Below are 17,326 nucleotides of genomic sequence, written 5' to 3'. Positions count from 1 at the left end.
CTAGACTACTTCATTTTTTAAAAGTGAGAAACTAAAACATTTGGTAAGTCTATTGACCTTTCACCGCCTGTATGAATATGCTAAGATACAGTCATATCTGTATCTCAAAACGAAGGTTGGAAACCTTGGATTTCTGAGACCCCTTCCATAGTCTGGTGATTGAGAATGTCCCTGACAGGTCACAAAAAGTAGTTACGAATATTCATCGTGTCAATCCCAAATTTTATGTCATTATCCTAACACCCTTTGTTTAGGTAATCTTTCAGTACACCTCCCTGATTGATGGGTAGTAAATTGAGACCCAGAGAGGCCATGTGACTTTCCCAAATTCGGGTCCTAGTAGAGCCTAGGAATCATAACGCCTCACCCTTGTGCTCTCACCCTGAAATGGTATAGGACCCTCAACTAGCAGGGGCTAAGGAACTTTAACGTATATTGACCCTTGGGAAAATGGAGTTTGGAAAATTCTCTCTTCTGAATCCTATTCCTAAGACTGGAGCTTTTACAAATGAAAAATTAATGTACCTTCATTAAAAAGGTGTTTCAGGTACACATAATTGACACACATGACACATGAAAAAATGCTCAACATTGCTAATTATTAGAGAAACGCAAATCAAAACTGCAATGAGGTACCACCTCACACCAGTCAGAATGGCCATCATTGAAAAGTCTGCAGATAACCAGTGCTGGAGAGGGTTTGGAGAAAGGGGAACCCTCCTGCACTGTTGGTGGGAATGTAAATTGGTACAGCCACTATGGAAAACAGTGTGGAGGTTCCTCAAAAAACTAAAAATAGAGTTACCATATGATCCAGCAATCTCACTCCTGGGCTTACATCTGGACAAAACTATGATTCGAAAAGATACATGCACTCCACAGGACAGGAATAAAGGCGCAGGCATAGAGAATGGACTTGAGGACATGGAGAGGGGGAAGGGTAAGCTTGGATGAAGTGAGAGGGTGGCATGGACATATATATGCTTAGATGTGGTGTATATATATATATATATATATATATATATACTGGAATACTGCTTAGCCATTTAGAAAAAGTAAAATAATGCCATTTTCAGCAACATGGATGGACCTAGAGATTATCATGCTAAGTGAAGTAAGTCAGAAAGAGGAAGACAAATACCATATGATGTCACTTATATGTGAAATCTAAAATATGACACAAATGAACTTATCTATGAAACAGAAACAGACTCACAGACATAGAGAACAGACTTGTGGTTGCCAAGGGCGAGGGGGCTGAGGGAGGGATGGATTGGGAGTTTGGGATTAGCAGATGAAAACTGTTATATATAAAATGGATAAACAACAAGGTTCTACTGTATAGACAGAGAAGTATATTTGATATCCTGTAATACACCATAATGGAAAAAGAAAAAACAAGAAATAAAGTGAATATAACTATTTAATATTTTTTAAATGACAAGATTTTATTTTATTATTTTATGACTGAATAATATTCCACTGTATACATGTACTACATTTTAAAATCCATTCATCTGTCGATGGACACTGAGGTTGTTTCCATATCTTGGGTATTGTAAATAATGCTGCGATGAACATGAGCATGCAGATGTCTTTTTGAATTAGTGCTTTCATTTTCTTTTCTTTTTTCTTTTTTTTTTTTGGCCACGTCACGCGGCTTATGGGATTTTATTTCCCCAACCAGGGATCAAACTTGGGCTCTCAGCACTGAGAGCAAGGAGTCCTAACCACTGAACTGCCAGGGAATTCCCAGTGCTTTCATTTTCTTTAGATCAATACCTAGAAGTGGAATTGCTGGATCATATGGTAGTTCTCTTTTTAATTTTTTGAGGAACTTCTATACTGTTTTTCATAGTGGCTGCACCAGTGAACATTCCCACCAACAGTGCACAAGGGTTCCCTTTTCTCCACACCCTCACCAATATTTGTTACTTCTTGTCTTTTTGGTAATAGCCATTCTAACAGGTGTTTTGATTTGCATTTCCCTGGTGATTAGTGATGTTAAGCATCTTTTCATGTACCTCTTGGCCATCTGCATGTCTTCTTTGGAAAAATGTCTATTCAGATCTTCTGTCCATTTAAAAAATTGAATTTTTTTTTGCTACTGAGTTGTATGAGTTTTTTATGTATTTTAGATATTAACCCCTCATCAGATACATGATTTGCAAATATTTTCTCCTATTCAGTAGGTTGCCTTTTCATTTTGTTGATAAATATAATTTATAATGAACTTTTAAGTCAATTTTAATAATGTACTAATATAAAATATTTTACTTAAATTACTTCTTTATCATAAATCACATAAAAATGAGAAAGTTATTTTAAAAATTTCTTTCTTGCAAAGTTTTTAGGATAATATATTCCTTTGAAAGAAGTTTGAGAGTCAGAAAAGTTAGAAAATACCGGGTACTTGTACAATTAAATAGGTTAGTTTTCTTAACATTCTAGTCAAAATATGACCTTGATCTTTTTAATCAGATTGAGAGATTCTCTGAGCTCTTGATAGACTCTTTTTCAGGAAAGCCCTCTCCTCTATTATATACCAATTGCCCCTAAACTTTTGCTTAAAACTCAATTTATGCATATAATTATATAGTTAGATGTGTGAATATGTTGTTTGCCCCTTGATGCATTAATGGTCCCCCAGAAACTTGGGGCGTATCCTACTCCTGTTAGTATATTTACACCTTACCTTTTAGGTGGGTTGCTGTTCAGATGTTTCCTCTCATTTGAGTTATGTTTATTCTGTTCTGTTAGGTTTAACCTAAGATGGTATTCTCTTGCCTGCTTAGTTTCTAGGTGACAACTGAGAATCTTATATGTTGATCGTACCTTCTTTTCTCCAAAAGTAGCCTTCTGCTTATCAGACCATATGCCTTAATTTTTAATTTGGAAAATATTATTGTTATACCTATATACTGTATTTCCATTTGGTATCTTTAGTTTCTGTTGAGAAGTTAAGGGGACCTTGATTCATTATGGTCCATAAAAGGCACACTAAAAATTTGTATAGTGTGCTCACCTATCAGGATTAGAAACTTACTTGATTGAACTATTATTTTTCTAAGTGATATGAATCACTTTAGAATCATAGTTGCAATAGTATGCATTAATGTTTTCAAGAATTCCAGTGAATATTGTTTGTAGGTCTTATAGAAAAGGTCTTATTATAACCTTTTCCTTTATACATCTACTCAATACTGAGTTTGATTAAAAGATCCCGTGTTGGCGAGGGGTTTTTGCCTTTCATGAGAAGGGTTGGGGTAGTGCTATCTATGATAGAGTGGAGGGGATTCGTTTATTACCTCATTTAAAAATAGCTGAGTTCAGTGATGCTAACTGCTAAGATATTTTTAAAACTTTGGGGGCAAATACATGTCATTCATTGAAAATACCAATGTAATGCTGCTCCAGCATTTTTGTTTTTAAACTTTCATTTTCCACGGAGGTAGTCATCATGCTGTATGATACACGTTGCTCAGAAGTTGTGGAGGGTCAGGAGATTGCTAAGATTAAGTGATAGCTGTGTAAGAGCCCTGTATATGGTGCAATAGTAGGAGCTGCAACAGAACGGTCCTCTAATACCTAACACATTACCAAGAAGGTACATATGTTCTTTCAACCTCCTGAATATTATCTGTCCCCTCCTCCAATTCTGACCTCCCCTGGTTTCTTAAACTAAACCAAATGCCCCCCTTCCTAAATAAGCTGATTACTTGATTTTTTTTTTTTTTTCCCATGAAGGAATTTCTCTTGAGTATAAATGCTCAGGCTGTGAGTCAGTAGTTTTTGGCATTACTTCTCTATTAGCTCCTAGTTAGGAAGTTCAGCCAGAGGTTGAAGGGATTGCTAAACACTTTAGGACTTCCCAGACCCATTTTTAAGAGCCAACTAATATTGAGACTCCTGGGAACTTTGAAACTCATCCTTTGTCACTACCAATATTTTGAGATTCACACAGTTGACTCTTGTGTTCAAATCCAAATAAAGCTTTTGGGTCACATGATTTCTAGGCTAGTAATATTGTGTAGGAAAAACAAGGTTAGTTCCTCTTCCGTGTCATGTTCTATCTTAACAGTCCGTATAACGGTCTAAATCCTGTTTATAAAGTGTTCTTTTACAGGTCTTGATCTTTGATTCGTCAGATCATTTCTAGCTAGAATACCTGACAGCTTGTGGCCCACACCCCGTACTTATTAGTCCACTGAGAAGTTAATCAGGGCCCTAAATTATTTCTATTCTTGATCTTTGTCTTTACTTGCAAGTGCAGCATTGGGGTTATGAGTCCTCAGAAGCTTTCAGATTTTAAAACAGGAAGGGGGCTTCCCTGGTGGCGCAGTGGTTGAGAGTCCGCCTGCCAGTGCAGGGGATACGGGTTCGTGCCCCGGTCCGGGAAGATCCCACATGCCGCGGAGCGGCTGGGCCCATGAGCCGTGGCCGCTGAGCCTGCGTGTCCAGAGCCTGTGCTCCGCAACGGGAGAGGCCACAACAGTGAGAGGCCCGCGTACCGCAAAAACAAAACAAAACAAAAAAACCAGGAAGGATCTTGTCTCGGTATTTTCTGGTGAGGTGGTTTATTTAGGATAAGTAATTATTTTCCCACTTCACGTTTTTCCTCTGCCCCGTACTTCCAAGCTTACTTATCACAACGAGGAAGTGAAGTGAAGCACAAGTTACTCCTGAAGGGGTTGGCTGCCACTTGTAGCTATACTACTGTACTACCTTCACAGACACTGTGAACATTTGGAACTGGCTGCAGGCTGCGCCTAGTCTGTTATATCTGCTTCGGGTTGCTCCTTGGTCAGCCAAAAAAGAAGTCAAGGATATTACTCTGAGGTGGTGGACCAAGTAAGAAAACTTCCTCTTGCAGTTGTCCTGATTTTTAAATTCGTGCCACCCGTTCCCTCTTTCCCCTTGCCACATAGACATACCCAGTTGTTGATATACTTAACTTTTAGGGCTACAGTATCACTGCCTTGTATAGCCCCAGCCTCCTGATCTTGCCTAGAACAAAGGATTTCAAGTCTCAAAATGGATAGTAAAGCTCTGGTATTTAAACCATCCCTAGAAGACAGACATATGGTTCCAATTAGTCTGCTGCTCTGTATTAAGGGGATGTAAGATACCATTCTAGCCTGCAGACAAATGCTAACCAACCAGGGTGTTGGGGGTTGGAAAAGAGACCTAACAAATTATGTTAGGAGCCACTTATGAGTGGAGAAATAAATGACCATAGGCCACATGAAGAGAACAACTCCACCCATATGGCTTCTGTTGTGTGGGTGTGAGTATTCACTTCAACCAGTTTCTTCTCTTGTTTCTCCCTTTCCTTCTGTAACTCTTTAGAATATTCATCATTTTAATGTTGATTCTGTAGGTCATAATTTTTTTCCTGTTGCCAATAAATAAAGAGGAAGGGATATAAAGTATCTTTATGGGATCTTTGTACCTGAGAATTTTCTGAAACTAACTGCTCAGTGTTTTAGTTCTTATTATTCAAGTCTTTATTTTTAAAACAAAAATTTTTAATACAGAATAATAAAGCAATAATATAAGCATACTATAGGAAATTTAAAGAACAACAAAAGATTTTTAAGTACTCAAACTGGAATCTCACCTCCAAAACTTACCATTTTGAACGCATTTCTTTTTTTTCTATGCATGCTTTTTTATAATTATAGTCACTGTATGTACAATTTTACGTGTAGTTTTTATCCTTTATGGTATGTCAAATATTTTCCCTACGCTGTTCCATGTAATCATTTTTAATGATTGCATATCAAATAGATATAACATAATTTACTTAGTCTGTCCCATATTGTTGTAAGAGCACAGAAATTCTTGATAGGGCTGTGGTGTTTACTCCCCGCCTTCCTTTCTTTGACATTATCAGTACACTTCAAAACTACAGAGTTTATATACTTATCATTTTGAACACGCACTGAATCTGTTCTCTTCTTTGCCTTAAGTTTCTATGTTATTTTTGTTGTTCTTGTTCTCTGTTTTTATTCTTGTGGACGTTGCCCTGCTTCTGCGTTTCCCTTTGTACTGCACCAGCGTTCTCCAACCTTCGCCTTGTGATGCCGCCGTGTGAGCTTGTGATGCCGTAGTTTATTTTCCTTGTGCCCCCCGGTTAGAACCATCCTGGGCCGACATGAGCTGGGGCCATGCAGCACTTTAGTATTCCTTAGGACGGCAGTTCTGGAAAGCTAAAAGAAAATAGTGACTGAATACAGAGTGCCTGAGGTGATAAAGACATGTTTAGGCTCTGTCCGTCCACTGGCTTCTTACGTCTGGGATTTGAATAATTAAAATGTTATAAGCAGAAAAAAAATATCTTCTAGTTAGGGGAGAGTTAAGATTATTTATCAGAAAGATTTGCCAAGATTAGGTTAACTCTCAGTTACCTACGTGTTGTTTTTTTGTTTGGTTTTGTTCTGTTTTTTACTACCCCATTTTTTGGAGTTTTTTCCCTCCCCTCTCTTCTGGCCGTCCATGTTTTTTGATTCGCTAGTATATCAAGCCTGTTTATCTTAAGTTAGACATACGGAAGGAAAAGAAGGAAAATCTAAGTCTCTTCAGTGTCGTTCTTTGATAGCAGCTCTTGTTCAGTTAGGGGAGACAGTGACAGTATAGACAAAAATTGATTTTTAAACTATGAGTAAGGCGTCTTAGTCCATTCGGGCTGCAATAATAAAATACCACTGACTAGGTGGCTCATAAACAACAGAAGTTTATTGCTCACAGTTCCAGGCTGGGAGGTCTAAGCTCAAGGCACCAGCATGACTGCCTTCTGGTGAAGGCCCTCTTCCTGGTTCATAGCTAGAGCCTGCTCAGTGTGTCCACACATGGTGGCAGGGGCTAGAGGTCTCTCTGGAACCTCCTTTATAAGGCACTAATCCCACTCATGAGGGTTCCACCCTCATGACCTAATCGATTCCCAAAGCTCCCACGTTCTAATACCATCACCTTGGGAATTAGGATTTCAACGTGTGAATTTTGAGGGCACATTCAGACCATTACATAATGTATGCCATCTTTGTCTCTTAATATGAGTTACTGAGAAGTAGTTATTTTATTAGTATAACACTAATACTAATATTTTTAATGAAGTGAACTGCTTATCATTTATACCTAATTGCTGTTATATTATGACAGCAATTATATATCATTAAAATATTTACTACTTTTAACTTGTTTTTAACTACAACTCTAAACTCTATCATTATATATCACATCTTCTTAGTTTGCTCTTCTTCAAATAGGATTATTGCTGTGTTCAACAAAAACTTCACTGGATTCCTGTTTCAGCAAGTAACTCCCAGTTCCTACCCTCTTAGCTGTTCTCTAAGGGCAGCTCTGAGTTCTCATACCTTTATCCCTTTTTATTTTTTATTATTAATTTTTTGATGTGGATCATTTTTTTAAATTTATTTATTTTTGGCTGCATTGGGTCTTCATTGCTGTGCGTGGGCTTTCTCTAGTTGCAGTGAGCGGGGCTACTCTTCGTTGCAGTGTGCAGGCTTCTTATTGCGGTGGTTTCTCTTGTTGCGGAGCAGGGGCTCTAGGCGTGCGGGCTTCAGTAGTTGTGGCGCAGTTATTTCTGTCTAGTATTCCATAACAGAAGTATACCACAAGTTATTTTTCCATTTTATCCATTGATGGATATTTGGATTGCTTTTAGTTTGTAGCTCTTACTAACAATTGCGATGAACATTGCATTCTTAAACATTAATGTGCATCCTCAGTTAAACATTAATGAAGAGTATAAACTGAGGAGTAAAGTTGCTAGGTTGTACTGTATGTCTGTTTTCAGATTTTACTGGGTGATGCTAAACTGGTGTGTCAGTTTGTGTGAGGGTTCCCATTCCTGCATGTCTTCACCAGTGCTGTGTATTCTTTTTAAAATTTGTTATTGGAGTATAGTTGATTTACAATGCTGTGTTAGTTTCAGGTGTACAGCAAAGTGAATCAACTATACATATACACATATCCACTCCCCTTCAGATTCGTTTCCCATATTGGCCATTACAGAGCATTGAGTAGAGTTCCCTGTGCTATACAGTAGGTCCCTATTAGCTGTCCACTTCTGTATAGTAGTGTGTAGTGCTGGGTATTATTACACATTATAATTTTTGTCAGTTTGGTGAGTGTGTAATGGTTATCTCATTGTGGTTTTAGTTTTTTATTTTGTCTTTAATAATGAGATTGAACTCCTTTTCATGTCTTTGGCCTTTTTTGTGAAGTGTCTGCTTAAGTAAGTCTTTTGCCCATTTTTCTACTGGGTTGTCTGTCTTGCTGATTTATAGGAGTTTTTGTTTCAATAATGATATGAGTCTTTTGTCTTATTTATTTATTTATTTTTGCGGTACATGGGCCTCTCACTGTTGTGGCCTCTCCCGTTGCGGAGCACAGGCTCCAGACGCACAGGCTCAGGGGCCATGGCTCACGGGCCCAGCTGCTCCGCGGCATGTGGGATCTTCCTGGACCGGGGCACGAACCCGCGTCCCCTGCATTGGCAGGCAGACTCTCAACCACTGTGCCGCCACGGAAGCCCAAGTCTTTTGTTTTATGGGTTACAAATAACTTCTCTCATTTCGTGATTTCTCATTTCACTCTCTCTTTCAATGAATAGACAGTATAATTTTGTTATGAGCAAGACAGACTTTATTTTTTAAATTTTATTTATTTATTTTTATACAGCAGGTTCTTATTAGTTATCTGTTTTATACATATTAGTGTGTATATGTCAATCCCGATATCCCAATTCTTCCCACCCCCCACCCTGCTTTCCCCCCCTTGGTGTCTGTACGTTTGTTCTCTATGTCTGTGTCTCTATTTCTGCCTTGCAAACGGGTTCATCTGTACTATTTTTCTAGATTCTACATATATGTGTTAATATACAATATTTGTTTTTCTCTTTCTGACTTACTTCACTCTGTATGACAGTCTCTAGGTCCATGCACGTCTCTAAAAATGACCCAATTTCGTTCCTTTTTATGGCTGAGTAATATTCCATTGTGTATATGTGCCACATCTTATTTATCCATTCGTCTGTTGATGGACATTTAGGTTGCTTCCATGACCTGACTGTTGTAAATAGTGCTGCTATGAACATCGGGGTGCATGTGTCTGTTTGAATTATGGTTTTCTCTCTGAGTATATGCCCAGTAGTGGGATTGCTGGGTCATATGGTAGTTCTGTTTTTAGTTTTTTAAGGACCCTCCATACTGTTCTCCATAGTGGCTGTATCAATTTACATTCCCACCAGCAGTGCAAAAGGGTTCCCTTTTCTCCACACCCTCTCCAGCATTTGTTGTTTGTAGACTTTCTGATGATGCCCATTCTGACTGCTGTGAGGTGATGCCTCATTGTGGTTTTGATGTGCATTTCTTTAATGATCAGTGATGTTGAGCAGCTTCTCATGTGCTTCCTGGCCTAGACATTTTAGTATAAGTTTAATGTAACCAAATTTACCATCCTTTCCTTTATGATTTGTGCCTTTTGTGTCTTGTTTAAGAAATTCTTCCATCCCCTGAGGCTATAGACATAGTCTCCTTTATTGTTTTATAAAAAACTTTGTAGTTTTACCTTTTACATTGTCTGTGATCCACCTGGAATTAATTTTATGATATGATGTGAGGAAGGTGTCCTATTTAATTTTTTCCCATATGGAAAAGCAGATGTACATATGCCATTTACTGAGAAATTCATCCTTTCCTCAGTGATATACAGTGCCTACTCTTCTTTTCAGTGCACTGTTTTTAAAGCAACTTGTAAAGAAGCAGTATGTCTCAAGCCCTGTATGCCTTTGGGAATTACATAGGCAAAACAAAGGGTTGGCAGTCAAGAAGAAGATGAAAAACAGTAGAATATAATAACTAAGGAATTTGGAAGTTGTATAAAAATAGTTGTGGGATGTACATTTACCTAAATATAAACATATACCTGATGCTGAAAGCACAGTGTGGATGTGGGCTTTGAGGGCATCCAGGCTGGAATTATAGGCTGGGCCTTGTTCTTAGTAAGTTTTGGGGTTTGTTTAAACTTTAAATTTGAACATGTTACTTAATGACCCTCACTTGCCCAGACGTAAAACAAAAATAACGCTCATCTCAATGAGATAATAAATACATGGTACCAAAACACAGCACTTGACAGAGTGTCCCTTGAAAAATGGCTTTTTATTCCACAGAATTCAAAGTGCTGCACAGATGGGAAAACTGTGGCACTGAGACGAAGCAGGGCAGCCCGGTATACTTGGCTCTCCAGGGTCCGTGCCACTCATCTGCGTGGCCACATTGCTCGTTTCTAAGTACCCTGAACAAATTTACTCATAGTTCAGAATTATTATTTATTGGTTGTCATCCGACTTAGTAAGAAAGGCCTTATTTTATTCGTAGTGTGACATTCTGGATGATTCATAATGAATCTAGGTTATGTTCTTAGTTCATTCCTATGACTTAGCATTAAGACAGATTAACTAACAAAAATTCTCAGGGGAAATTATACCACTTCTAGTCTCGAGTCATTACATGTGATATAGTTTTCCCTCAGATAAAAGTTGCATAGTGCTTGGATGACATTATATGGATGCTGCAGACCACCTTTTCCTTCTTTGAAATGTTTTTCTCCTCTCTCAGCTTTCTTATTATAATGATATATTTCTCTCTCCCTTTTGCTCCTTTTTCTTTCTATTCCTGCACCTATAGCATAGGAAGTACCTATGGGTGTTTCCTAAGCCTTGATTCCCAGCCATCCTTCTTTCTCCACTTATTCTTTCAAAAAACTTTTATCCGTTCATTACTACAACTCATTTCATCAGAACATCTTCACTTGAATTTCTTCTCACCTTCTTAAACTCAATCCATGACCAAAAAAACATTTTTTTCTTCCCAAATCAACTACTCTGTACTTTTCACTCCTTTTCATCCCATGTATTATTATCTGTCCTCAAGTACTGTCCAGTCTTTTTTCAAAATAATTTTTGAGTTGTCTTTCTCATTTTCACTGTTTCTACTTTCTCACAGGCCTTCCACTTCACGTCACACTTAATCTAGTCTTGCTTTCAGGTTAATTTTACTGCATCTGCCCGTACCAGAAGTTCTAACGACTCATCACTGTAAGAGTGGTTCTCAAACCTCTTTGGAAAGAGTTGTTTTATCTGTTTACATTCAGTTGTCTAAATTATTTCCAGGAGATCCAGTAGGTCTGAAGTAAGGTTTGTGGATCACTCTAAATACATTGGTGATTCTGATGTATACACAGGGTTGAAAATCAATGGTTGGAAGAGGACAGGGGATGGGATGGGTAGTGCTTATGATTAGACGTAATTATTAAGATAGCAGTTTTCTATTTGGGTGGTGGGTTCAGGGGTGCTTACTGCATAACGAAAAATAAGTAACTACTTCTAAAAGAAAGCATAGGGGTAAATCTTTGTGACCTTGGGTTAGGCAGTGATTTCTCAGATATGACACCGAGAGCATAAGTTACAAAAGAAAATCTAGATAAGTTGGACTTCATCAAAATTGAAAACTTTTGTGCATCAAAGGACACTATCAAGAAAGTGAACAGGGCTTCCTTGGTGGCGCAGTGGTTGAGAATCTGCCTGCTAACGCAGGGGACACGGGTTCGAGCCCTGGTCTGGGAGGATCCCACATGCCGCGGAGCAACTAGGCCCGTGAGCCACAACTGCTGAGCCTGCGCGTCTGGAGCCTGTGCTCCACAACAAGAGAGGCTGCGATAGTGAGAGGCCCGCGCACCGCGATGAAGAGTGGCCCCCGCTTGCCACAACTAGAGAAAGCCCTCGCACAGAAATGAAGACCTAACACAGCAAAAATAAATTAATTAATAAACTCCTACCCCCAACATCTTCTTAAAAAAAAAAAGAAAGTGAACAGATAATCCACGGAATGGGAGAAAATATTTGCAAATCATATCAACGGACTTGTATCCAGGGAATATAAAAAACTCTTACAACTCAATAATAGAAAGTTAACCCAATTTAAAAATGGGCAAAAGATTTGAATAGACATTTGTCCAAAGAAGATATACAAATGGCCAATTAGCACATGAAATGATGCTTGACATCATTAGCCATCAGGGAAATGCAAATTAAAACCAATCCCCCACCCAGGATAGCTGTAATTTAAAAAATATAAAAAGATAGTAATAAGTGTTGGGAAGGGGCTTCCCTGGTGGCACAGTGGTTAAGAATCTGCCTGCCAACACAGGGGACACAGGTTTGAGCCCTGGTCCAGGAAGATCCCACATGCCTCGGAGCAACTAAGCCCATGCGCCACAGCTACTGAGCCTGTGCTCTAGAGTACGCGCGCCACAGCTACTGAAGCCCGCAGGCCTAGAGCCTGTGCTCCGCAACAAGAGAAGCCACCACAATGAGAAGCCCGCACACCTCAACGAAGAGTAACCCCCGCTTACCACAACTAGAGAAAGCTCGCGTGCAGCGATGAAGACCCAATGCAGCCAAAAATTAAAAAAAAAAAAAGTGTTGGGAAGGATGTGGATAAATTGTAATCTTGTACATTGTTGATGGGAATGTAAAGTGTTGCAGCCACTTCAGATAAGGGTTTGTGCAGTTCCTGAGAAGACCAAACATGGAGTTACCATATGACTCAGCAGTTCCACTACTAGGTATATACCCAAGAGAAATGAAAACACATCCACAAAAAAAACTTATGTGAATGTTCATAGCAACATTATTCATAGTACCAAAAAAAAAAAAAAAAAAAGAATCAACCTAAATACCCATCAGCTGATGAATGGATACATAAAATGTGGTGTGTCCTTACCATGGAATATTATTCAGCAATTAAAAAAGAATGAACTAGTGATAGATGCTACAATGTGTATGAACCTTGAAAACACTATGCTGATTGAAAGAAGCCAGTCACAAAAGACCACATATTGTGTGATTCCTTTTATATGAAATGTCCAGAATAGTCAAATCCATAGAGACAGAAAGTTGATTAGTTATTGTCTAGGGCGGAGGCATTGGTGGGAGAGTTGAGGGGGGAGAAATGGAGAGTGACTGCTATTGGTACAGGGTTTCTTTTTAGGTTGATGAAAATGTTCTAAAATTGATTGAGGTAATGGTGTACAACTCTATGAATACACTAAAAACCACTGCAAGTACACTTTAAATGGGTGGATTTTATATAATAAGGCTGTAGAAAAAGAGTCTAAATATAAATAAAAGCAGGCCTCATGTGGAGCAATGGTGAGAATGTGCCAGGAACCAAAGATTATAATTAATTCATAATCAAATTCTTTGTATCTGAAATCTAATAACATTTGTAAATTTGGGGAAAACAGAAGAAAAGGAAAGAAAGAAAAGTCCACATGGTGGAATCTAGGGTCCTTGTTCTATCACTTAAAGCTATATTTTGTCTGGCCTGTTGCTACTGTGTGATGTTATTTTTTGCCATATGCCTCTGGTGAACCCTACGTCATACCCAGGGCAGTTTCTTTACTGTTGCTTCAACTTAGCACACTAGTTCCAAGCGATCTGCCTTTACTCTGCTTTTGCCCAGCCACCACTTAGAAAACCCTTTCCATATCCCCCTCTGCTTCTCTAGCTCCAATCCACTCAACTTAAGTTCTGCTTTCTTTCTGAGTCCTTCCATAGGAACATATCTTTTCTGCCTTTGGTTCTTTCATAGGAACCAACACATTGCTCTACTGATTGGAAGGGTTCCAGAAATACATGTTAAATACATGAGTGAAGATAATGGAGGAACTTGGAGACCGTGAAAGAGACATTAGGAATAAGTAGCTTTAGTAAAGACTGAAAGACATTTGGCTAAGCTACTGAGCCAAAAGAAGATGAACAAGTCCATTCCGACAAGTGTCATAGCAAGCATGGCAAAATAAATTTTGCTTAAATGTGCAACACTTTAGGGTTAGGAGTAAGAAACAATACTTGGAATGATTAGAGGAGACCCCATGACAGGTTTACAAGACTAAAGGGTTTTTGCTTTCTGTAATAGGAAACAGGAGTGAGCTGCTGGTGGGGGGTTTCTTGTTGAATCTTACTGAAATCTTGCTGTCGGTCGTTGGGTCTAGCTGTTGAGGGCAGCTGTGTGGCTGTAACATGCTCTGGAAGCAGGTGTTTCCCCCGATGTGGCATCTCTAGATGTCAGGCCCTGATCATGTCATTCATTCCTGCACACTCATTTCTCATATAAACACCTAATAGCAATCTAAGCCTATAACCATCGCTGAAGATGGTTTCCTTTAATATTGTTTCCTTTGTAAAGGTTTCCTGTTTGGTAGACTAAAAAACAAGCTCTTGCCATTAAGTCTGTGCCTCCTCCTGCCTGACAGAGTAAAATCATAGAAAGGTTACTAATTGTAGATAGAGCATTCATTGTTCAAAATGACAAATTTCCTATGTACTTTAAGCTGCTTATTAGGAAGTTTTAAAATCAAGTGGTTTTAATTCACTGCCTGCCCTGTTGCATTCTCCATTCAAAACACAAGCAGAATACTCCATGACTCTTCTGGACTTTGCTATCCAGTCACACCAGTGTCAGAGTCCATTAGTTATTACAGACTCCATCAGCACGTCTTCCTCGCTGTGCAGAGAAGGCTAGTTGTGGGAAAGGACCTGGTGAAGGTCTTTGCCAACCAATTAAAAGATATATCAAGAGCCCTCTTTCTGGATAATTCCCAAAGATACCTGCTCTGCTGAATCTCATTTGTTGGGATTTTTAGCAACCTATCGCCAGTCTCTTAAGAAAAACAGGTTTCAGTGCATGCAGACTTTAACTTATAAATTAAAAGTACTGTGTTTCAAAAGTTGTAGGTTAGTTGGTAGGGCTTTAATTGCAGTTGCATTCATAGTTAACATTTGTTAAGTGCCTACTGTGTTTAAATTAAACAGTATGCTAGGTAATATGAGAGAGTCAGAGATGAAACAGGTATTTTTAAGGAACTAGGGAGAGATGGGGTAGACCTCTACTAGAGAGAGAGGATATTTTTAAGGAGCTAGAAGAATAGGATATTTATATATGTAAATACCCAAAATAAAGGAGGAATACAAAGTAATAAGGGAGTGCAGAGATAGTAGGTGGAGGACATTTCTTACAGGAGATTCAGGAAGACTTGGCAGAAGAGGCATTTATTTTGCATTGATGAATGAGAGTATTGGATTTCTCTCCTTGAAGTAGCTATAGTGATTTTGATGATGGCTCTGACCTCTAAGCCCCTTGTGATCATTAAGTTTTTTACAACCTTAGGAGGGCTGGCTGGGAGGTAGAGGCTCTAGTAGCTGGCCAGCTGCCAGTCAGTATGAAAAGGCTCCAGTAGCCAGGAGGTGACAAGAGGATTGGCCCAGTGATTTTATTGCAGTTTTATTGCAGTTTAATTTAGTGACCCTTTCTTGAGTCCCTGCTATGTATGAAAACACTGTGTGGAGACTAAGATAAATAAAACGATATCCCTCCCATTTACTAACTAGTGGAGGGTATAAACACATAATACAACTAAGTATAGCATGAGGCAGAGTTGTAATTGGGCTGTAGAGGTATAAGCAAAGGGCCATGGAAGCAGAGAGGAGGAAGCCACTGGCATGGTATTTTGTGGTGGGAGTCAGTTAAGACTTCATACAGGAAGTAATATTTGACTGGGCCTTGAAAATGAGTGCGCTTTCAAATGTGGCAAGGAAGGGAAAAAGCATGGCACGGAGAGTAAGTAGCATAAGAGAGGCACATAAGCTGTGCATAGTCTAGTGATGCTAGAATGGCTAGGAGTGAGTTGGAAAGGTTGGGTGGAGCTGGGTCCTGAGGACCTTTAAGTGACAATGCTAAGAGCGACTGTTCTGTAAGCAGAAGGGAGCCACCGAATGTTTTTGAGCAAGCAGGCAGCACGATGTGATTTGTGTCACGTTCACTGTGCTACGAATGGGTGGCTTAGAGGGAAATGAAATAGAGGGTAGTAAGCAAGAGCATCACTCGAGGTCAGAGATGATAAGAGTGTGAACTGAGGTGGGAGGAATGGAAATGGAAAGAAGGAGATAGGTTCAAGACACACTTACAGGGTAGAAGCAGTAAAAGCTGCACCTCCGGTTTGAAATGGAGATGAGAAGGAGCAAGGAGCGAAGACGCCAGTGCTCCTGGTGACGCAGAGGTAGTGCCATGAATGAACGTGGGAACATTGCTGGAAGAGCAGGTTTGATTTTGGAAAATGCGGAATTTGAGATGTTTCTTCCCAGGCAAGTACTGGAAGTTCTTGTCAGGAACTTAAGCATGGTACCAGGGCCAAAGATATAAATTTGGAGAATCATTACCAAACAAATGAGAGTGGAAGCTGTGGGACCAGAAGAGCTGGCCCTGAGAAAATACAGGGCAAGGAGCGATAGTCAAAATCAGCACATGCTTTACTAGAAAACACCTTCTGGAGAAGGTAGGAAGAAGAAAAGCAAATAGCAAAAGGAGGCCAAGTTGTCAACGAGAGTAAAGCTAGGAAAGGGAGGAGTGTTTCCGAGAGTAGGGAGGTGCCCAGAGTCTTCAGCTGCTGGGACTATGGGAATGTGGTAGGCCTGGGGGCAGGAGGGAGCTCTAGCCTGTCGTACCTGCACGTTGTTCATCTAAATATCTGTGTGCATAAAAGTATTTATAAGTCAGCGAGACTCTATCCTTTGCCTGCCATCCTTGTTCACTTTCTTTTGGTATTCCTCCCCAAACCACACCCCTCCTATCTCCCATCAACTCTCTCTTCAGACAGTGGGAGGGGGGAAGTTGAAGCACAAAAGGAGTTGAAGTTAAAATAGTAAGTGTTTGTGGTTTGTTTGTAAATAAGTTGCATATTCTTTATTTTGAATAAGCCACCTTAATGATAATAAAGTCACTTTGTCTAATTTTTAAGTTCACTATATCTCTAGTGGTCATAAATGTGTTTGTCATAAGAAGTAAAAGTAATCTGAAAATCCTGGGTCCAGGTGAGTAGACTTAACATGTATTTACCGATTCTGACGTGGTCTTAATATCAATCATTATCCAATTTTATTTTTGTTCGTAAATAAATACCACTCACCTCACTCAGTCCAGATTTATGAAGGAAACGGTGCTGGTTTTGCTGACATAAACCAATCATATTTACTTTTAGTTAACCACGCGTCTTTTGCATTCCAGCCCATCTGTATTTCTATTTCACTATTACTTTAAATTTAAACAGCTGGTTATATAATTTCTAAAGGTTCTCTTTTCGTGCTTGATATTCACACTTAAGGATCCAGAACCTTTATTCTATTGACTAGAAACTAGTATTCACTGGGTAAAGATAACATGAGTTATATCCATTTGTC

At 39.2% G+C, this 17,326-nt stretch overlaps 1 protein-coding gene across 4 annotated transcripts in view; it reads left to right on the top strand.

Moving 5' to 3' along the window:
* SIK3 (SIK family kinase 3) overlaps nucleotides 1-17,326 on the top strand; it is a 243,942-nt gene that overhangs the window by 174,951 nt on the left and 51,665 nt on the right. The gene's annotated exons all lie outside the window — the stretch shown is intronic.

Source organism: Neophocaena asiaeorientalis, unplaced genomic scaffold (genome assembly GCF_003031525.2).
Source record: "Neophocaena asiaeorientalis asiaeorientalis breed wild unplaced genomic scaffold, Neophocaena_asiaeorientalis_V1.1 scaffold479, whole genome shotgun sequence".
NCBI classification, from domain to species: domain Eukaryota; kingdom Metazoa; phylum Chordata; class Mammalia; order Artiodactyla; family Phocoenidae; genus Neophocaena; species Neophocaena asiaeorientalis.
This window is presented reverse-complemented; position numbering and strand designations above follow the sequence as displayed.